This window comes from Larus michahellis, chromosome 13 (genome assembly GCF_964199755.1).
Source record: "Larus michahellis chromosome 13, bLarMic1.1, whole genome shotgun sequence".
NCBI classification, from domain to species: Eukaryota; Metazoa; Chordata; class Aves; order Charadriiformes; family Laridae; genus Larus; species Larus michahellis.
The window spans coordinates 15,200,851-15,222,943 of record NC_133908.1 but is presented as its reverse complement, the minus strand read 5'-3'; the positions used below and the strand labels follow the sequence as shown (position 1 = coordinate 15,222,943).

Below are 22,093 nucleotides of genomic sequence, written 5' to 3'. Positions count from 1 at the left end.
GTCTGCGGGTAAACTTTGTTTGATGTAGAAAGAGCTGAGAAATTATTTTGAAGTAATGTTCAGCTTCCGTCTGGGATTTTCTGAGATGAGATTAATGCGGCTCTAATTAAAGAAAGGGAGAAACCATCTTCCTTTTGGGCAGCGAAGTGGCTCCCTCAGTAAGTATTCCGGTCCAGCCCCTGTTTTCTTCAGTGTGCCACCAGTTATTAGCAGCACAATAAAGAATAGATTTCTTAGGTTGTATGAAAAGCAGATTGAGCTATAGGGTATTTTACAGCGAAGAAATGTGCTTGAAAGTGAGCCAAAAGCTGTCATTTCCCTTTTCATCCATTAAAAAGTGCATTAACACTGTCAATCAGCAGGCTTCAGAGGTTAGGCAAATACAGTCAGCATCTGCCAATAAAATCAAAGATTTAACACGTCTCGGTATCAAAGTTACATTAAAGAGAGAAATTTGCCATATGGACGTAAGCCCCAGCTGTGCTTCGGCTCTGAAGGAGTACCTGGTGCTTTGGAATCTGCAGCGTTCCCGCTCTTCAGGCAGCCTGACCTGCCCGGTGGTGGTGGAAGCCCCGCGCTCCTTTGTGTCCTGCGTTTTCCTGTCGTAGTGAGTGTTGGTAAGGCCAGCTATGGGAATTAGCAAAGTCTTTTCAGCGTTAGGTCTCAGCGTGACACACAGCTTAGTGCGGCTGGTTGTGTGACGATGAGGTTTTCTGACTACAGGTGCCACTTTTATATGTTTTTCTGAAACATTTATCCTGTGCTTTGTGTAGCTATCGGAAATTAAAAGCGTTTTGTGGGTCTGTGGGTTGCTTTCCTTGCTAACAGGCATTATCTTCTGAGCAATTAGTAGCAGCAATTTCAGCCGAGCAGTCCAACCTAAAACTCATCTGAGTTAGCGGAGAAATTCCCATCGTCTTTGATGGCTGTTGGATCTGGGTCTGCCCTACCATTTGATGTCAGGTCTGCTGAAGATATTGGTGTCGAATAGTGTGTGTTCTTTTTCTGATGCTGTGGCTTAAGCTTAGGGCCTTGTCATACCTTGCCTTCACTGTCTTTTAAGAAAGGAGTGTGTTCTTTTGTGTGTATGTTTGCTATTTTGTTTGGTTTTGTTTTTTTTAAATAGGCTCCTACAGAAGTCTACAGAGTCTGCAGAAATGTCTGTCCGTGTGTCATCGTCTCCCCCCACTCCCCAGTGCTTTTTAAAAGCTAGTGTCTTGTGAGACTTTTAGGATAATGGAAGTTTTGTACGGTTTAGTGATTCAAAAGAGCTCGCTCGATGTTCTGTTACGGGGTAATACACGAACTTGGAGAAAGCGACATTCTGACAATTATAACTTAGAGAGTTAAGGCAAGAAGGGCTAGACCGACTGTTTATGCTGTAAATTAATGTCAAGGGTAGTTACTGTTTTGGTTGTTGTGTATTGTTTGATATCTTTCAATGCTGAGGAAACGGACCAGATTTCAAGTCTCTTTTAACAATTTAACAACAGTTGCTTTTCTCTCTCTGCCAGTTGACTGGATGTGGCATCCAGAACGTTGAAGTTCTTGCACCCTTGTTTTTATGCAAAAGTGTTTTCTGAACCCGGTGATCTCCGTATCGTACACCTATTCAAACTTCCTATGAGCTAATCAGGAGCGACTGGGGTATGGTGATTCTTTGGTGGTTCTCAGTTTAAGCAGCGACTTTGGGGGCGTGCTGGGGGCTCAGGGTGGCAGGTATTACCACCCTGGTGAGGAAGCTCTGGAGATCCGCGCCTTTTTTTGAGTCTTTTCCCATTTTGGCTTTGAAGCTGGATTGTTTCATTTGTCCTGCTCGGGGGATAAGACATCTCGATCTTATGAAATAAAATTGTAAACATGCTACAGCATTTTGAGTTATAAGCAATTCAGCTGTTTTAAATGTAAATGCTGTAGGATTATATACTTGATTTGTTATAGCTTCCTAATTCTGCCTGCCTCAGCACTTTCTTGGCAGCTAATTGCATCATGGCTTAGAGGAAGCTTTCCATAAGTTGCTGAAGACAGCTTTGCTGAAGCCTGACACGCTTTAGTCCTTCGTTACACAGCAAATGGGCGCTCTGGGATAATTAGTAAGGAGGTGCTCCAGTGGCCCAGTTACTGTCTTCTGCAGCCTTTTTCCTGTGAAGTCCACTTTCCCCACAGTTTGGAGATCTGTAGTTCAGGAGTGTGGATGTGTGCGGGGGTTAGAATGAACAGACCTCTGTTTCGTCGGGTAAAGACATGTAGGGAAAGACGTAATGTTTTGCAGAGGCACTCAATGAGAGAGAGGTGAAGTTCCCCAAAGCCACAGTTGTTCCTAGACTTTTGTTTCGTCCCAGAGGGGTGGCCTTTGAAGCGTACGCTTTGTGCTCTGGTTGCTCAGTAGCGTGTAAGTTCCTTGCCCATGTTTGACGGTTCTTAACTGCACAAATGCCAAGTAGTGAGGCTGGCGGCGAAGCCAGTCACATGCTGAGGGATTTACAGAGATCCAGGGCATCATATTGGATTCTTTCGTAGTTGGCACGAGTAAACTAATGGTGTCTGCGTTTTTTGTTTGTTTTTTGATGTATGTCATGAACAGCTCAGCATTCACGCTGTGGTTGATGGGTGAGGAGGTGCGGAGGAGGACCGTTAGTGTGGTGGTGTCGGTTGGCCCAGGGCTGTGGGCTGGATTTGGCTCAGATGGAGTGGTGCTATTTTAATTTGTGTGGATGGCACACCAGTGTTTTGGCTATTGCTGAAAGGGCTTGTGCAGCGTCAAGGCCTTCTCTCTTTCTCACTTTGCCTGGTGGCCTTGCATCAAGAAGACGTTTCTAGAAGGAGCGCGGGAGCAGGGCAAAGTGCCGTGGTGCTTTGGCAGGTGGGTCTGGGCTGCCTTGCCTGGGGATCGGGCTAGCGTCGTGAACAGCCCTTCTGGCTCAGGAGGTGAAATTCACTGGAGCTTCCGTGTCAACCTCTCAGGGCAGCCTGAAAGGCCGACAAACGTTGCTGTGATTGGCACCCAGGGGACGGGTGTGATCCAGACCGTCATCTGGTCCCCAGCAAAGTGGAGGAGCTCTCCCTGGGAAGTTAATGATGGCAGCTGCATCAGACTCATACGGGGAGAGGAGCCAGCTGGTGTGGGGAAGCACGTCACCGAGGACAGCCGCGTGCTTCATTAGTCTGGTGACTAATAAGCAGGTTTTGTAAGAAGAGAATCTAGTATGTGATATATAAGTAAAGAAGGAAGGCAGGGTAGATTCTTCACAATTCTGCTAAAGAGCAGCCTGGTGCTCTTCCTATGACTAATTTCCCCAGAAATTATTTTAGCTTTTCCCTAGTTTTCTTCAACATAGAGGAGAAGTCTTGGGAGAGTAGGAATGCTTTTGGTTCCCACTGTTACAGAACAAGGGTTTTGGCAGCAAAAATACGTATGTTGAGTTTTACCTGAGACAAGGTCTTGATGCCATCGTGGCTGTAACTATGCAGTTAGAATCATGCTTAAGTTCAAGGTGCCTGGATGCAAGTTGGGTCGTTGTCGTTTTATTCTCTGTTTTTTCAGTCTGACCACAAAAGCACTGGCAGCTGTTGTGTCTTCTGGACGGCGCTGTCTCTACGATGCTTGGCAGCCCTACTGAAAAGTGGGTGCAGAGTGAGTTGCAGGGGCTGCCTGCTCAGGACTGACAGCTCTCGCTTGCTTTCCTGTTAGTTCTTCATTTTCTACTTCTGCTGTTGAGGAAAACCATCTGCGATAAGTCTCGAAGTAAATACTTAAAGCTGAGCCTTTTGGACTCTTTGTTTCTTTTTTTCGCCCACACCTCAAAATCCATCAGGCACGGCAACCTCTAGTTACTTGTGAAAAGTGCAAGGCACTATTTTACTGTTTGGTTCCAGTTATCCAACTGTATTTTTACATTATAATCTCATAACTGAGCATCCTCATCAGATTATTATGGAATTTCATGTACGTGTTGCGCATTTAGCTGCGTTCTTTGTCAAGGTGACAACGTTCCTGGTATTCCTAAATCTGCATTTCTAAAACACCCACCCCCTTTCATCCTCAGTGGTTCTTTTCCCCTTTCTGTGGTTCAGCATCCCTCCGAATACGTCATCTTTGGGCTCTCGCAGTCCTGACTGGCTCTATACATGGCTTTAAACATCAGGAAGTGATAAACACCGAACTTTAACAGTTAGTGCGGTCTGGAGAGTTGCTCTGTGTAGTAGGTTGTATGATGTGAACTAATGCATTAGAAGGAAATTTTCCTAAGGGAAATTAGAGTGAAAGATGTGTGTGTGTCTGTCTCCTTGAGAAGATATGTCTTCTGAGGCATAATTAAAATTCTTTCCAATTATTCTCACGACACACAGCAAACGGGTGAGTGTGACAGCTGAATGACAAGCGTAGATGCAGACTGGAACAGGCAGGCTGGGTGAATTTGGTTTTCTGACTAAAACTTTTGTTATGAGCTGAATTGGGAGTTGCTGTGATATAGACATGAAGTTGAACGTGCCATTCCAGATGCCGATTTCTTTTTCCCACACCCCCCACCCCCCGGTTCCTGTTGTATACAGCAACCTCTTACTAGCTCAGACTTGCCTCCTGAGCCCCACCCCGGGCCGTGGTTGTGGTACGTCATGTCTGGTGCGGCTGAAGCTGGAGCGATGGTCTTGGCACACCCCGCTTAGTTTGGGGAGAAGGTGTATGGCTTCTCGGGGGGCAGGACCATACAGTTCAGTCTTCACACAGAGATTTTGGCAGCATGAGTCACTCTCCTGTTTGCTCAGAGCTTCTAAACCCTTGAGGCTTAAAAGACTGATGACCTGCCAGGTACAACATTTATTTCTTAAATAGGTTAATAGATTTTCTAGTTTTAACCTTAATCTTATCCCGTTAATCATCTCAGCATTGACTGATTAATGTTTTTGTTCCAGTAAGCAGCTAAAACTAGGATTTGCCCCATTATAGATGTTCGTGTTAGCTGCATTAACCCGTACCCTCTTTGTAGACTTGTGTTTCACTGCAGCAGAAGTGACCCCAGATCTTGCAGGTATCTCCAGAGAGGTTATTAGCAAGATTATTAGAATCTTTACGATCCTGCTGGTGGTTGACCTATCCACTTTTGTGCAAAATCTGGGGCTTCGTAGTAAATCCTAGAAGACCTGGACCCCACCCCAAGATAATCTGTGCCATGTACACAGATGTACTGGTTCCTCCCTTTGAAGCCAGAATATGTCGAGTGTCATTTGTACCGAGTATCAAAACGATAAGTATCTCAATGTCAAGCCGAGACTCAGGTCTGTCTGGGTCTTTGGTAACCAGCGAAGGTATATGAGGAGGTGTCCCCACGCGCCTCTGTATTTGCTGCTGCTCGACTCGCTGTGTCCAGTCATATCCATTTGACAAATGCAGGTTCCGGTGGAACCCAAGCATTTCCTTGCCTGATGCGTACTTTCATTGGAAAATAATGTTCTCGTTTGAACAGCGTTGAATCCTTTGAGGTGTTCAGCCCAGACTAATTGGGTGGTTTGGATGCAGACAACACCGAGGCTCTTGACTTGCGCAAAGGATCGCTTCAAGCTGCATTAAAATCGCTTGTCCCTGCGTCACCTGAGCCTGTTTAAGAGGTTCTTATCCCCAGGTTTGACACTACAGCCCTGCACCTGGTTGCTCCCTGTCATGCCCCCATCTGAAGGGAAAGGTCTGAGGTGCTGAGGCTCAGGACCTGGCTTTGTTAGGCACCGAGTTCGAGAAGGGTTTTCATTTTCAAGGAGGGTTTTCATTTCTATTTATCTCAAGTCTCTCATTTAGAAAAACAGAAGGGAGAAGACTGGGCTGCCGCTGCTGGAGCATTTGTTGTTTGGTCTCCCGGTCCTGCCGAGATCGGACCCATCCTTCCTCAGCAGCCGTTTCTCTGCAGCCCCTGCTGCCATGGAGACACATCACCGGTGGCCGTTAAACTGCTGCTGAGATGGCGGCTCCTGCTGCTGCGGTTCCTATCCTTGTGCTTCCGTCAGCGTTTTTCTGGTCTGAATCCTGCTTTGATGAACTCCTCTATGCTCACAGCCAGTACCTTGTGCCCTTCCAGGCATAGAGCTGCTGGGTGTAATGCTTTGTGGCCCAACAGAAGCTGGCTCTCTCTTGATACCTTTTAATTGTTGAAATGTGGCATTTTGAGCTGTTTCTGCCATCTGTTTTGTGCATAAGGCTTCTCCTGGCTTTCACATGATGTGTGAGAAGGCAGATCTGCATCCTACCCCGAGGAGAAACGGTGGTGCGTGCGTGGGATCCGGCTGTGAGGGGGGGACCGGGCAGGTTGGAGTGCCCGTGATTCCAGTATGATTAGGGACCCGGTGTAATCCCTGTGCATAAAATGGGAAGTTTTTTGCCACAGTCACTCCTGTGGATTCTGATAAAGGTACCGTCCTTCATCAGAAATTTATTCTCTTAACCGTAATGGAGGATACACTAATCAGGCAGCACATCTGTGGAAAGAATTTAAAGGGTATTTACTTACTGGTTGTCGAATTAGAGTCAATTTGTCGTAGTTGATATGTGCTCACTAGAAAATGCACTAAGGGAAATTGTCTAAAATATTGAGGGCTGCTGCTGCGTAGCAAAGAGCATACAAGGAACTGGAGGGAGCGGCAGAGGGGTTGTATAAACAGTTTGACTCCTGTAAAAGCTGGGAGCGGGTTGTGATCCTCTGAGCCTCATGAAGAGTGAACTGTGAACATGGAAAACACCATCGAGAGGGGCCGTTCCGTTGGAAACTCACGAAGTTCTATTAAGTTGATTTTGCTCTTCCGTGACCACAGAGTCTCAGGACTTGGTGTACTTTCTTTTGGTCAGAGTGTGCAGGACAGGTGGCTGTGTTGGTTAACCAGCCGCGGGTTACCTGACCACTCGCTGGTTATTAGCTGGTATATGAAGCATGGGTGGTTCATCGTGTGCTTTCTGGTGAAGCAGATGGAGCCTCAGAGCTGGCACTGTCTAGGTCTGAGCTCTTGCTGGCAATGCCATACACTGTTTTATCCGCAGTGCTTTTGGGTGCCCTGTCCAGTCTCCGGTATTCCTTCGGCAGGTGCCCATTCTGAGGAATCTCTGAAGGCTGCAGGTGAGCTGTATTTAGCATGACCCTGGTGAGACAATTGAACTAATTTGCAAGTCTGATATTTGGGGACACAGAAATGCTTGCACACCAACTGGACACGCTTCCATGTAGATGTGAGATATACTGAGAAGGGTTAGAATGGTTCAGGGGTGAATTATCTGGTGGTGATGAGAATAGGAACTCAGATTTTGCTGTACTTCAAGTGGATGTGGGACCAGTGCTGATGGATGTCTAACCAGTGAGAGATTAATGTAGCATAGTTGGAAGAATCCTTAAGTCAAAGCAGAAATACTGAGCAAAGTTCTTCATTTGACGGCTTAGAGTTGTCTTGTGGTTTGTACTGGCGTGGAGCGAACAGGCTTTGGTGCTCTTGTGCAGTATGAAAACGTGTTCAGTGGTCAGGTACCTCTCACGGTGTGCGGCGTGTTTGGAACAGTCTGCCCCAGCCAGTGCTCAAGTAGAGCCACGAAGGGTGCTCTGAAAACGCTGGCTTCCCCGCAGACTGCAGTTTCAGCAGCAGCAGGTGTATGCTGCTGGCTCTCTGGTGGGTCCTCGTTTCTCAGGGACGGTTTCCGGGCCAGAAGGGCCAGCGCAGATGTTTGTGGAGCTGTACTGTCGATGACGGCAGTGAACCAGACACAGATTTTCTGTGTGTGCTGGTGTGTATTTGTGTTCGTGTGACCTAGATCGGTTCCCTGTAGGGCTGGAGAGCAGGAATACCTTGCTTTGAACTCTTCATTATGTTAAAGTGTGCCTTGTGTTACCTGGAAACGTGCTGTGATGCCTCTCAACCCGTTAGTCATTTGTACATTGGAAGTGGTTGCTGTCTCTGCCGTGGTCCTGGCCCCGGCTCGGCAACCCTGCGCTCAACTGGGACAAGCCTTGTGCCTTCTGTCCTGCTGGCGGCCTCAAATGTCCCTGAGATACCTGCAGGTTTCTGCAAAAGGGCTTTCCTTAGCATGAGATTCCCTGCATCAGGATTAACTTCTGATTAGTAGTCTTGGGTCTCTTGGGTGCTGGAACTGCTATAAGCACCTCTTTGAAACCAGCGGCGCTTATCTCCTGCTGCTTTGTTCTGCTCTCAGATGAGTTGTGCTGAAGAGAGACAAAAGGAGCCAGAGCTTCATCTGGGTCTGTTGTTTAATGCGCTTCATTCCTTTTCCTCCACATCCCAAATTTGGCTGTTTGATGTGTTTGATGTTCTTCCTCCGCCTCCTTTGCAACCTGCCTGCTAAAGCCCCCGCTGGATGGGGCGGCTGGGAAGCCTGTCCCTGTCCCTGCCTTTGTCTGCCGCGGGCTGAGAGAAGAGGCAGGAACCAGTTGTGGTTATAGTGAAAGTGCGTGAAAGTAGCATATGGAACACAAATTTGTTCCTAATTTGTACAAGGAAGTTGTCTCCAGATCCCCTCTGTTTGTCTTGTAGGTGGTAGAGGAAGAAACTCATAATAAAAGGAGGAAAACTGCAAAAAATCTAAAGAACTTCTTACAACGTGGAGATGTGCTACTGACTGCAGTCAGCTGGTGAACTACTAATTAAAGCAATATTTTAACAGTATTTAAAGTTTTTAAAAAAGATAGCTTTTAAAACACAGAAGTCAGAAATAGGCATCAGGAAAATAAATTTTAAAAATTAGGTTATTGTGGTTTGGGGAAAGATTTTTTTTCCAGCTTGAGGGCAGTTTCCAAAGTGTAACGGGTGAAGTTAGACCTTGTTGCTAACTGCCTTTTATTGGCCTGCCTTTACCAGGTTGGGTGTTTAGCATCTCTAGCTTCTTTCCTTCGTGGTTGTATTATACTCGCTATTTGTGCCCTGTGTTTGTGTTGTGTCTAGATCAATACACAAGAGGTGTCTTGAGAAAGGCAGCAGTAGGCATCCTTCTTTCTCAGCTGCACCAGCTAGTGTATGCTAATACGTGGTTTTTGTCAGCTACCCTATTGTAAATATATACCTATATGTATTCTTTTTTAGTGTGGCTTTAACTCAATTAACAACAAATCTGTGAATTTGGGAACTCTTCAAAACTGGACTTGAAGTGTGGCACTGCCAGGTCGTGCCTGGTCTCTGGAGGCCCTTGTGCTGAGGTCTCCGGTGGAGGTGTTAATGGTCTCTGCTGCGTTGGTGGGCTGCCAGGCGCTTCCTCGCTATGAGCAGCGTTCATATCGCTTCCCGCTGAAATGGTTGCAAGATGACATCTGCTAATTGTTAAACAGCTCTCAAGTGCTCTGGGCAAACCCCCAGTGCTCACTCTGGACACCGTTTACCTGCCGTATTTATCAGGAAGCTGCTGCGTGAACTGCCGTTTTGTAAGATTTGGGACAGTCACCCTAGCGTCTTCAAAGCATCCAGCAGACAACCGTGCATGTCTCCTAAATGCGGCTTTTACTTTACACAGAGTCCTGATGGCTGTATAAAGTGCTGATCGGTTCATCGTTTTAATTTTCATTGTGTTTTCTTTCAGCTTCTGGCATCTCTAGTGTTCATGAGACAATTCCATCTTTGTTTCAGTGTCACGGTTTAATGCTTGGCGGCTGGTGACAGTGCTACGCACGGAGCGTGTGAAGTCTCTCTGAATTAGTTTGCTCGCATCTGTGCGGAGAACTGAAGCCAAAAGCCTCCCCTTTCAGAGGATTAGAATCACATCATTACTGGAGGGAGTACAGAGAAGAGCGAAAAAAGTGATTAGGGGCCTGGAGGGACTGATGTACAAAGGAAGATCAAAGGGACTAAATTTGTGTCGTTTGGATAACTGACAGTGAACGGGGAACATGAAAGTCTGTGATTATTGAATGTCCGTAAACAGGGAAGAGTCAGGGAGAGATTATTCAGGGTGGGATGATGGGGGGAGTGGGATTACACTAGCAAGGGGGAAACAGCTGTTAGAAGAGGGAAATTTCCCAACAATAAGCTAAGTTTGGGTATTTAATTGTCTCTTCCTATAAACCGAATGACTTAAGCTACTGCTTTTTAGTTTACTGATGATCACACCTAAAATGTCGCAGATAGAGGCAGAGGTATAAAGCCAAGATCGGTGCAAAAATGACTCTATGTTGGTCCACCCCCTTGCCTTGGTGGCCACGTCTGCAAGGTCTAGCACCTGATTTAGGTGGAATCTGCTGAGCAGAGCAGCAGGGAGGACGCTGTGAGAAACAGCCCTTTCCCGGCTCTTTCATCAGGATTAATGTAATCGGGCTGATGGAGGTCACCTGTCTGTACCATTCATCCTTCTGCAGTCATCGGGGATTTCAAAAGATAAGTACTGCACAGGGTCAGTAGTTGTGTTGCTTTGATTCAGAAGTTTGGACTGCAGCCTAGATATTAAAGTGGGATCTAGGGCTTTACTTTTGGAATTAGCAGTTGCAGGAATTAGTGATATTTTAGATGGTGGTTCCAGGGCGCTGCTTTAAAAGCATGCCTTTCGCTAAGCATCTCCTGCTTTTGCATCTCACGGCAGTTACATTCACGCCTCTCCTGCTGAATCACTTTTTGTTAATGACCTTTAAATCAGTCTGTGCTTCTGTATGTGCTGGCTGGTTATCTTTTCTACTGATGTTAATAATATCTTAATAAATCAAAACACATTTTGAAAATTCCAGATTTAAGCCCCATCTGAATCTTTGCCTTCAGTTAAGGTAGGTTTTAGCTTGGAGTGGTGGCTGTATGGGGTCTGTGGGGCTGGCTGGCAAGTTCTCTTTCCCAGCGGGTTATAGTACCAAAGCCTGGGAGCAGGGTTCTGTGTCATCACTAACTCTTCTATCCCATTGTTCGTATACTCCAGCATATCTTTGCCAATATAAACTGTCATAGCACTCTGATTTTTCTTGTCTAGCTGGGAATAATAAATCTCCAGTTTGAGGGGATTACAGCTGCTCTGGACAAGTATGTTTCATGTGACCGGTAAAACAGGATTAAACCTACGAGAAGTTCAGTGAAACAGTGAGCTGATTGTTATCAGACTGCAGTTACAGGTGTATGAGCCCGTGTGTGCACGTATTCAGACCAGCATGATGCATTTGTGCCTTCGCAAGTACTAAAGCTCCTTGCTTTGCAGCCTGGAGAAGAGAAGGCTCTGGGGAGAACTTAGAGCCCCTTCCAGTCCCTAAAGGATCCTACAAGAAAGCTGGAAAGGAACTTTTTACAAGGGTATGTAGCTATAGGATATGGGGTAATGGCTTCAAACTGGAAGAGGGGAGATTTAGATTGGATCTCAGGAAGAAATTTTTCACTCTGAGGGGGGTGAGCCCCTGGCCCAGGCTGCCCAGAGAAGCTGTGGCTGCCCCATCCCTGGAGGGGTTCAAGGCCAGGTTGGACGGGGCTTGGAGCAGCCTGGGCTGGTGGGAGGTGTCCCTGCCCAGGGCAGGGGGTGCCACTGGGTGGTCTCTAAGGTCCCTTCCCACCCAAACCATTCTTTGACTCTATGAAGTAGGTAAATCCCTGGGGGGAGTGAGCAAGCAGCTGGGTGGGCTGAGTTGCCCTCTGGAGTTAAACCGCCCCACCAGCCCTGCAAGACAGGGCAGAGCAGATAGAGCCAGAAAATTGGCTTACAAATGACTCTACTTTGGTGTTACTTCAAGTTCTGAAATCCCAGAGCTGCTTTGGAAGTTTGTCTGCTGCCCGCCAGTGTGGAGGGGACCCGGGGCTTGTTGCTGCCATGCCTGTGGTACTGCTTCTCCAGGAGCCGCTCCGGTCCTTGTCCCTGTGGTGTATAATCCTTTGCCATCTGGACAGTGAGAACAGCGCGGGTCACTTTCACCTCACGTCCCCCTAACTTCTCACCCAGTCAATGCCTGAATCTTCCTGGTGGTCATCCTCACCTGCGCTGCTCGCGTATTATCCATCACTCGCCCTCGTCCGTGGTCCAGCACTGGCCAGGAGGAGCTCGGGAACCATGCGGCAAGTGCTGTGTGCATCTGGTGTGACGGGGGCGCAGAGCAGGCTGTGAGGGGCGCGTCTGTGTGCAAAAGAGGGGATCGATGGGTATGCGTAGGATGGGGATGTGTATTTAAAAGCAGTGGGGATCGCGTATTCCCTTGCTATTGTGTATGTCAGAGCAGAGGCTTATTGATTCAGGTGCCTGAAACAGTGATGCTTTGAAGCAGAATTTCCTTTGGGAACAGTCGTGTGAAAGGGCAAAGGGGAGATGATTAAAATTTAAACCTTCAGACCCTGCTGAATTACTTTTTCATTTATTTTTTTTTTAAATGAGGCTCTTACTGAAGGAACAAACATTTAGAGCTACCCCAATCTATTGAACTGCCGCATCCCCGTCCAGGACGGGCGAGTGGTCAGAGGGCGCAGGGTTAAGGCGCTGTGCACGGCAGGAAGATGCCTGCGCTGCGTGGGGAGCGGGTGCTCTTGGTGAGGTGGCTGTTGGCTGCCTTTCCGTGGGATGACTATACCAAATCTCCCAGTTGTTTACGAAATGCACAGTCACAAAATTTCATGTCAACATCGTTGTTTGATACGCCACCTCTCTAAGCGTTCCGTCTCCCCAGGGGCAGGTCCGTTGTGTGAGGAGTCCGCCTCGTAACCGAACTGGTGCCTGCTGGTACTGGGCTAGGCCAGCAGCCCATGTTCGGCCAGCAGGAAGGCACTCTTCTCGTGGTGAGAAGGTTTGTCCAGACAGTAAATTTTTCAGGTTTTGTGTTAAAAGGTTTTGTGTGGTTTTTTTGTTGTTTTTTTTGTTCTTTTTTTCTCGTGGTGTGACTTCTAACACAACATCAGAATGCAAATACCAAGATGATTCTCAAAATAATTTTATCCTAGTCAGGCTTAAGAGGCTCCAGATTCAAAGTACTTGTCCTGAAAAGATAGTTAGAGGATTTCCTGATCTACTAACGTACATTTGACTGACTTTCTGACTGCAGGCTTTCTCTTGTGTGAAAGCCGTCATATGGCCCGCTTCTCAGGGGCTGGCTGCGTGTTTGCAATTTTTCCACAGTAGCATAAACATGTGCAGAATCTGTGTATTCAGTCCCACTGAGAAATGACTCTAGCACATTTCTTACCAAATCATAATTACAATTTTTGTGCTACATATAGAATTAGAATATCTGATAGTGAATGCCCTATAAGATATTTATAGCGACTCTCCCTGTTATTTTCAGTCAGTGGGGATGTGCATTCATTCCTCACAGATACCGTATCTTCCCCGCATCTTAGGCACAGAGATCGATCAGGAAAAGGCTGCAGAACTGTGTGTTCCTGAATATATTGGTTGAGAAGTGTCTTGTGGCAGTGAATCATTTCTAATGCTGCCATGCTGCTGCAGACCTCGCTGCACAATGGCATTAACAGTCAAAGAACTCCTTTAAAACCAAGCAAAGGCTTTACAGTGTGCAGTGGTTCTCATCTTTATTACTCTGTTAATTGTGGTGTTCTTGCTAACAAACTATTGTTTCTGCTTTCTTCTGCAAAGTAAAAGGAAGCGCGATAAAGAAGAGTAGGTTCTTGTCCTTGCCAGTGCCATGGAGGTGGGCAGTGTAATATTGATGGCGATGCTCGTATCTGGGCACAGAGGAGTTTACTGCCATGACCTTCTGCTCCCTGGATTGCAATTCCAGCTGGGGATTCAAATGTGATGAGCGTGTGGCAGATCTGACTTGCAGCAGCACACAGGCTCTTCATCTTCTTGACAAGAGGGAGCACGATTAAGCTGTGTCTCCATCATGAGTCAGTGCTGCCTTTCCAGTATGTGTGGCTTCGGCTGTGCAGAAAGGTAGAAAATGGAGGGGAAAAGATGTCGCAGGCAGACTGCGGTGTCTGGAAGTGGCTCTTGGTGCTGCAGTGTGCAGGGGTTGACGCGCTGTTGGCCATGCTCCGATGGCATGGGTGCGCTGGGCCCGGCAGGCACAGGTTCCTCCCGCCTGCGGGCTCTGCTGGCAATAAGCCCAGCAGAAATCCCGACTTTATTAGTTCGGTCTTGGTGCTTTGTGATTGTGGTTGTTCAGGTTTTTTCCAGCTTGCAGACCAGAAAGCACAAGTGCTCGCGAGCCGCAGCATGCGACACAAACCTACCCGTGAGTGCACAGCTGGGTCCTGAGACCCTCCGGGGAGCGGGAACTGCTGCCCTTCCTCCCCCTCGGCGTTCCTGATGCTCTGTGTGCTGTGCTACTGCACACCGACGCCTGGAACTTCCCCTGGGGGGAGGAAGCAGCAAACAAAAGTTTATATTTATTACGCTAAAGGAACATCCTGTTTTGTTACTCGTTCAGCTCTGATTACGTAGTCCGTGCTGGGTGAGGTACGGAGTGTGGTGATGTGCCTCAAATCTGACCCTTTGGGGGTCAGCGGGATGCACAGAAGGGAATTGAAAACAGAGGAGTGTGTAAAACCTGGAGGCTGCTGGGTCAAACAGCCCTTCCCATAATAGGAAATTCCAGAGTTTGTTTATAGTGGTTTGTTGTGATGTTTTCAGAGGTTTTGGTTTTGTTGTTGTTGTGCTTGGGTTTTTTACAGTTGGCTGGGGGAAGGGGATGTGTTGGTATTGCTAGGGAAAGGGACAGTGTCTATACAGAAGGCCTGAATTCTGCTTGTCTGTACACCTTCATTTTTGCTATTTTAAAAAAAATAGTATTTTAATATTGTTGCAATTTACTTTGTTAGTGTAACTCAAAAATGTGTGTTTAAAAAATACAAAAAAGGCAAAACCCACCCACAACCAAACAACATTCCCTCCTTCTCCCTCCCTATATCTTGCAGCACTGAAGTGAAAAAAAACAATACTCTTAAGGGATTTGGATGGTTAAATAACTGCTGAACTGTACCAAGACTCTCCCAAGTATAAGATTTGCAGGTTGGCCAAATTTATTTCTATTTTCAGATTCTGGTTCCAAATTTTGGAGGAGGCAAAGGGAAAATAAATAGCTGGGTTTCTTTTAAAAATCAAAGGAAAAAGTCCCCGCAATCCTGCTCAGAGAAACGGCTGTACCATTTAGCACTTTTTTTAGGTAATTAGTCAATAACCAGTATGGGAAATTTCCAACTGTATCAGTTTGGCAAAACGTTGCAAGTGGCAGAAAATGGGGATTACGGAATGGAAAATATCAGGTAGTCGGTTTAGTTCTAGGGTATGCTGCCTGCTCTGGCTGCAACACACGGTTTTGCATTTGCAGCTTGCTGGTGTGTTTGGGGTGGGTGTTTTGGTCAGATACTGATTTTAACACGCAGCTGGTACGCTGAGGTAGGAGCAGAAGGCTGTGCTTCCCAGTGTCCCAGCTGGTAGTTTGGTTTCTTTGGTGTTTTTGTTTCTTGTTTGTTTCATTTTCATTCCAAAATTGCCCTTTCCAGTTGAGTTCTCCAGTGGCGGAAAATGGGTGTGCTCCAGGGTCTGGGCTGAGAGATACCAACTGGCGCATAGGTCCATCAGCTTCTGGATAGTCTACATCCCAACAGGAGCAAAAGCGTGTATAAAAATGCGTTTTTTAAAAAGCCTTGATGCTTGGTCACCCCATTTCTTGCATGTCTAATTTAGCTTTCCCTTTGTCTGGTTTCTGAGTACGGAACAGGAGCCAAAACAGTCCCTTTGAATCGAATGATACCATTGTCTTTTTTGCCCGTGAGGCCGTTGAACTGGAAGGAGCGGAGCACGGCTGAAATTTATAACCGGTGACTCTCTTCACTGAAAACCAATTTTCAAAGCAAATGTCTGCAAGGGGACTGAGTTACTGTGATTTCTTGTGCCGTGTAAATAATGTTCCCTTCGGTTTACATCAAACAGAGCTGCCATTGCTTTCTGATCTAATGGAAGCTATGGTAATTGCTTTTGTAGGTTCCATTTATAGATCAGACTTCTATGACTAAATTTAATTACTTACAGCTGAATCCAGTCAAAGTAATAAGTTCAAAATAACCTCTGTCATGCTGCAGTGGAAGCAGCGTGTTCCCAGAAAAAAAGGCACTTCCTAGTTGTTTCATTTTTCAATTAAGAGAAGAGTTTTTAGCTTTCACATATTTATTGGCTGGTTAAATGAAGAATGTACCTCTGCAGAACTCCCCTACCATGCTGAGCCGTGATGAGACTCCTGTCTGCCGCTTAACAGCACTTAGAGCGTTTCCTTACACGTGGGTGTTCTTCTCTGCAGCTCTGCTCAGCCGCAACACGGAGAGAAGGCTCTTGGCCAGGGTCACACCGAGCCAGTAGCCTCTGAGATCCAACGCTCCTGTCCAGTGAGCGAATCCATTCCATACCGTTTGCATCATGCTCAGATCTCCAGTGCTTTTATTCATCAAATATGTACATATACAGGTACACATATGTATACACAGATCAGTCATTTCTGATTTATCTTTATACGCAGACATTAAGTCCATTTAGTCCATAATGATATAATTTCATCTATTATAGCAGACTCAGGATTGAGTATTCTTACCAAGGGTTGGATTTCCTCGAGGTACACATTGAATTTCTCCATTCTGCAGCATCACCCACCAGGTACATGAAGGTCCTCGAGCAAAACCAGCCCCACGAGTGGGTTTGCCTTTGCCTGAGGCAGGAAAAACCCAAACTGTTCTCCCCACCGTATTCCTTTCATGCACCACGGGGACTTTATCCCCTCTACTGTATGTAAAAGGTCTTACTGAGCTGGACCAGCTTGACTGATGGATCCCCCGGTGTTAACTACCCAGGTAACTTGAGCTAAATGCTTGTCCCAAATTTTGAAGGTTCCGCTACCCATTACCTTCAGTGTAGTTCTTAACAGTCCATTGTATTGCTCAATTTTCCCAGAAGCCGGTGCCTGATAGGGGATATGATATACCCACTCGGTGCTTCTCCTGTGCCTAACGCTTGGTTGTCTGAGTCCCTGATTGTGGAATCTGGCTGCCTGGTGTGGCTGAGAGAGGTCCCCAACTACTGAGGCAGGTCTTGCTGTGCCTCCGCGTAAAGCAGCTCTCACCTTGGAGAAACTCTTGCTTTCAATCTCCCTTGAGTTCCTGGGCATCACCGGGGCACCCGCCATCTCCAGCAGATGTTGTAGTGTAAGGCGTGGAGTGCTGTGCCGCAGGAGAAACATACAGCATGAAAATGTCAAAAGGAGTTAAAAGTACAATAAATGAATAATAACAGTGCATGTTCTCGTTTCCAGGTTGTACTATAGGCGGTACTGAGCCACAGGCAGCGTGTGGGGAAGTGCTTTTGAGGACAGTCCCTACGCGCTTGCCCTGTTCCTCCCGTGGAATCCGTGCTGGCTGCTGCCAGGAGCACGTGCAGGTCTGGAGGGAGCTTTTGTCAGACCCAGGGTGGTGGTTGTGATCTTGCGTAGTGATTTCCTTGTTGACACGGGGCACCCTGGTTTAGAAGTACCGTTGAAGTTGTGTGATGAGAAAGAATAGATGCCTTGAAAGTTTGCCGTGTGAAGAGTGAAAAGCTTGGAATTATTTACAGAAGTATTTAACAAAGACCTAAAGAATGATGTTCTTGTTTCGCACTTCATTAAGCGGGAGTTAAATGAAAGACGGCTTAACTGGGCTGCAGAAAAAGCTGCTGCAGGACAGTACAGGGACATAGTGGCCCTGATGCGATTGTGGCAGTTACACCTTTCCTTACCTCTCCGTTTCTGTACTGGTGTACACACAGTAACGCAAAGCTGAGTTTTCTGATGTTAATGCGATGTTAGCACGATTGATCTGCAGCTGGATTTCTTTTCTGTTGCATGTGCATGAGCACACACACGTGCGCACTTCGTGAATTTGATTTCTTCATTCATTGTCTTTTGCCTTTGTCTGATACGTTGTTATGTAAACAACCAAATCTTGCCAGACTCTTAATTCTTACTTTACATTTCTTTTAAAAACATTTCATCTCCCTTTTTAGCATCCAGGCATTGTTTGAATCTCCTTTCTACGGAGCTACTGAAGGCCACCAGGGCATGGTCCCAGTTTATCCATGGTGGCACCTCGGAGCCTTTGAACGCTGTGGGTCAGGACCCTTCAGAGTGCGTGTGGGCATTCCCCGGGTCCAGCGAGGGCTTTGGATTCTCTTCGCTCTCCAGCTGTAGGTATTTGGGCACCTGGCGCTTTCCTCAGCGTTACTGTAACTATCTTGGTGATCCTAAATAATAGTTGAGTGTCGCGGGTCAGATCCTGCAGGCAGCTTACAGACCTCATGCGGTAGCGGGGAGCCAGGCGTTAAAGCAGTGCCGAGCACAGACCGTGGCGTGTTTCTCACCTCGTTGAAGTGAGCCTGCCCAGAGTTAGTCCTAGGTGTGAGTCGGAGCCCTCTGCAGTGGGACTGTCCTGTGGGGCGGCCACCTTCAGCTGCTTCACGTTTAGCAGTGGAGAGCAGAGCCGGGCAGCGCGCGAGGTCTGGGACGACATTCCGAATGCGTCAGGTTTTGAGAAAGAAAAGGAGCTTCTGCTAAAAGATGGTGCAGAATCGGTGATTATCGGTTGGTGTAGCAGACCCAAGAGGGTCCCATATGGAAGAATTTGGTGTATCTTACAAATGAGTGGACATAACTAATTCCTCACGAAATTTACTGCAAATCTCTAGATTTTTTCATTTAAATGATAAAGAGATTTTTAAGAGAAACAACAGAAAGTATTTGTTATCATCAAAGCCAAAAGAATGTGTGCATAGCATGGTTGTATTACATTTTAATTTTTTTCCTCAAATACTGTGGTGCTTTGCAAGAGTAACGTAAGCGTGGGTGGAAAGTGGAACTCATTAGTGAGTGCTTGCCTTTTCTGCGGGGAGAGCTACAGGCACACGGCTCCGCTTCTGAACTGCTGCTCTTTCCTCCCAGGGAGACGCTCAGGGGAATAGCTCAGCTGAGAAGAATTCCTCTGTCATTTAAAGGATGAACTAGGAGGTAATTACTCATGCCACCAGGTCAGTCAGTATTGATGGGGGCTGCTTCAGGCCCCTTAGATGTGGATAAGTCCTTGGCGGTTGTGAATTGCCTTAAATCCTGCAAGCTTTGTTGTGTGCGTTAGGCGCCTGTGTATTCATATTATCTAAAGCGGATTTCTAGGAAAGCAGATTTCCAGGACAGATTGAGCTGTGCTCCTTGATCCCATCACGGATGCTTGGGTGTGGTAATTGTGGGATTTCCCTTGGAAATACAGGGATTTGTATCTGCTGCCGTACAGTTATTGGTTGAACAGCCCAGCTATGGATTGCTGCACGTGTGCCTGCCCATCAGTGAACGCTAAAAACGTGAAAAAATTAAAACTAAAACAATAAAATCAGCTGTTAAAATCTGAGAGCACATAAATACCTGGCAAGTTCCAGATGATGGCTAGACAAAGGCTGTGCAGTGCTCATCATACTAGAATTAATATTTCATTGGGGTCTTTGTCCTCCTTCACGCTTTCTTCTCGACTTGGTGTATTACCTGTTCTCTCCCGTGCAGTGAGGTACCGACTTCTGTGCTGGACGCTGCCTGTTCTGCTGAGGGAGTAGTATTTAATATCGTAGAGCTGTGCCTGGGGACTTGTAGATACTACAGACAGTAATGGTTTTTCTGCTATTGTTCATTTTGGATGCTGGGAAGAACATGCGTAATTAAGTAAAGTGGCCTCTTTGACAGAGCTGCGAACACTGTACTTCAGGCAGTTACAGCAGAACTGGGAAGCCGATACGGAATTCTAATAAAACGGCATGCATGAGTTTGTTCTCGCAATTTTTTGTCCGTCAGGCCGCAAGACAGTCTGCAGCGTTTCTGTTTGGCAGCGCTTGGCGAAAGGTTTGTGCCGTGGCCTGGTGGAGCGGTTCTGCGGGGAAGCTCACGTCAGCGTGCAGCTGAAGGATGGGCTCCGGTACAGGACGGCAGACACTGCCTTGGGAAGCCAGGAGCCCACAAGGGAGTGTTCCGAATGAAAAGAAGCAGATTCATAGTTCATGTTGTCAATTCATGTTTATTTGTCCTCGCGTATACTTACGTTCCTATTTAACAAGGCCATTAAGTGAGGTTCCTGGGCTGTGAGCGTCTCTGTTAGCTCTAGGAGAGAGAACGCTTTAGGGAGAAGTATGGGGGTGACTCCTTCGGGTTAATTTTTTTGCCCCGTGCTGTGGCAACTGATAGGGTGTCATAAAGCGGGGCGAGCCTCTGGGTTCCATTTGGATGATCGTGGAGCTGGGTGACGGGGTGGTGAATGCCAGCCTGGAGCCATCTCGACCCGGGTGCGCGTCTGCTCTCGCTGCTGAGGAGCAGCACCGGGACGGGGTGGTGTTGGGTGGCACTAAAGCAGGTTCGGAACCTGTGGCGCCTCATGCACGTGGCATGACTGCTGGGTCTACGCGTTTTTATCTGAGCCTAGTGTTTGGCAGGGTGGATGGGTTGAGTTTTCATCACCTCTTCCCTTTGGACCCTGCTCATTAATCTGCTCAGACCCATTCAAGCGTCTTGAAGCGTGTTGGACTGCGGTTAGCTATGAGTGAACAGCTGCTGACCCGGTATTGACACGGGGATAAATTATTCAGTGTGTCTTATTTGGGAATTCAAAGGCTTCGTGATGAAACCTACAAAACTGTATTATGTCTCTGACATTCTGAGGTTTCATTATTGTGTCTTCAATTATTCACTAAGCCTGCTTGCTCACCTCCTGGCACCCTGCTGGAGTTGCAGGCTGGTGGCAAGCAACCGACAGCGCTTTCTGCTCTTTGTTCTTGTGGCTTTTTCTTGATGCCTCGTGGAGGAGATTTTCCTGTTGCTTACTGTCTTAAACCTCTTGTCCAAGGTTATTCAAATTTTTGTAGTCATATAAAGTGAAAAGGCCACAGCCATCCCTACTGTCTGGAGATTTCCTCAGCAAACTGTAATTATTACTGAGTCCAAATGTCATGAATTCCTGTTAGCTGGAAGTAACTGTGACGCATTAACGTTCCTCTTTGGTGTTGACGCCTTTGTAGCTGTATTTGCAGGATTTGCAGTTTCTGTACAGTCCTAGCATTGCAAGCAACTGTGAGAAGACAGTCCCTTCCTTCACCCTCTGCACCTTTTGGGCTTCTCTCATGTCAAGTTTTGCACCTTCCTCCACCTGCCGTGAGGCCTCCCGTTCTGGGGAGAGCCTGTCTGTTAATAGGAAGAACCAAGCATGTGCTTTGTCCCTTCTCTAAGAAACTTCCAGCGTGCACCCTGGGCTTGAGGCCATCTCACGTGGCTGCACGTTTCAGGGGTGTTTGCTGTGGGCTTGGAGGGACGTGGTGCCCGTCGCAGAAGAGAAAAGATGTGCATCGGGCACACCTTGTGCTGTGAGCTGTGCAGGCAACTTACTGCCTTCAGGGGACAGAGCCGCTGTGAAACTACTGCTGAGGTTAAAATTGTTGGTCTTCATTGGGTAGAGAGGTTTTTTAAAGAATCACACAAAAGTCAGCGGGGGATCTGCTTTCCAGAGAGACTCCAGACTCTGTTTGCAAGTCTTAAATAGGAGTATGGTAACGTGAGAATCCGAGTTTGTGCTTAGGGATAGAAGCCTGATCTGAACAGACTCATCCACTGATCATTTTCTCAGGAGACCAGACTTAGGCTCTGCGAGCAGGAAAGCCCCAGCGTTGTGAGACACTGGCCCTCACCAGCCCAGCTTGAGGCTGCGGCAGAGGCCATTGCAAAGGGCTCGTTCCAGCTCTTCTGCACCGAGCGTGTCCCCAGGGAGCAGCGCTGGGGTGTGGGCTGTGCTCCCGTGTGTGCAAGCTTCAGCGTGTGGTGGATAGTTTTAGAAAAGAGAACCAGCATTAATATTATGAACTCACCACCTGACGAAGGGGAAATTTTTCCTTTGGATGTATGGAGAAATGTCTTCATTTCTCCTGGAGTTCCTTGGGATGGAAAGTCTGCATAAGGGCTGGAGTCTCCATACCAAGGCATGCCAAACGTCTCAGAGTTTAGAATATTATTTTTCATGCCAGGACTTTACGGAAGTAACAGAGTTCACAGGATATGTGAGAAAGACCAGAACTTGTCTACGCAGATGTAGCTTTTGCTTTCTTTGTCATCGCTTGGATAATTTCAGCCAAATGAAGAACGGAGAGGGGAAGGAACGGAGCCTGCCCTTTACTGGC

The 22,093-nt window shown here is 47.1% G+C and overlaps 1 protein-coding gene across 3 annotated transcripts in view; it reads left to right on the top strand.

The window, feature by feature from the left end:
* Positions 1-22,093, top strand: part of TTC28 (tetratricopeptide repeat domain 28) — a 173,289-nt gene that overhangs the window by 66,009 nt on the left and 85,187 nt on the right. The window lies entirely within an intron of this gene.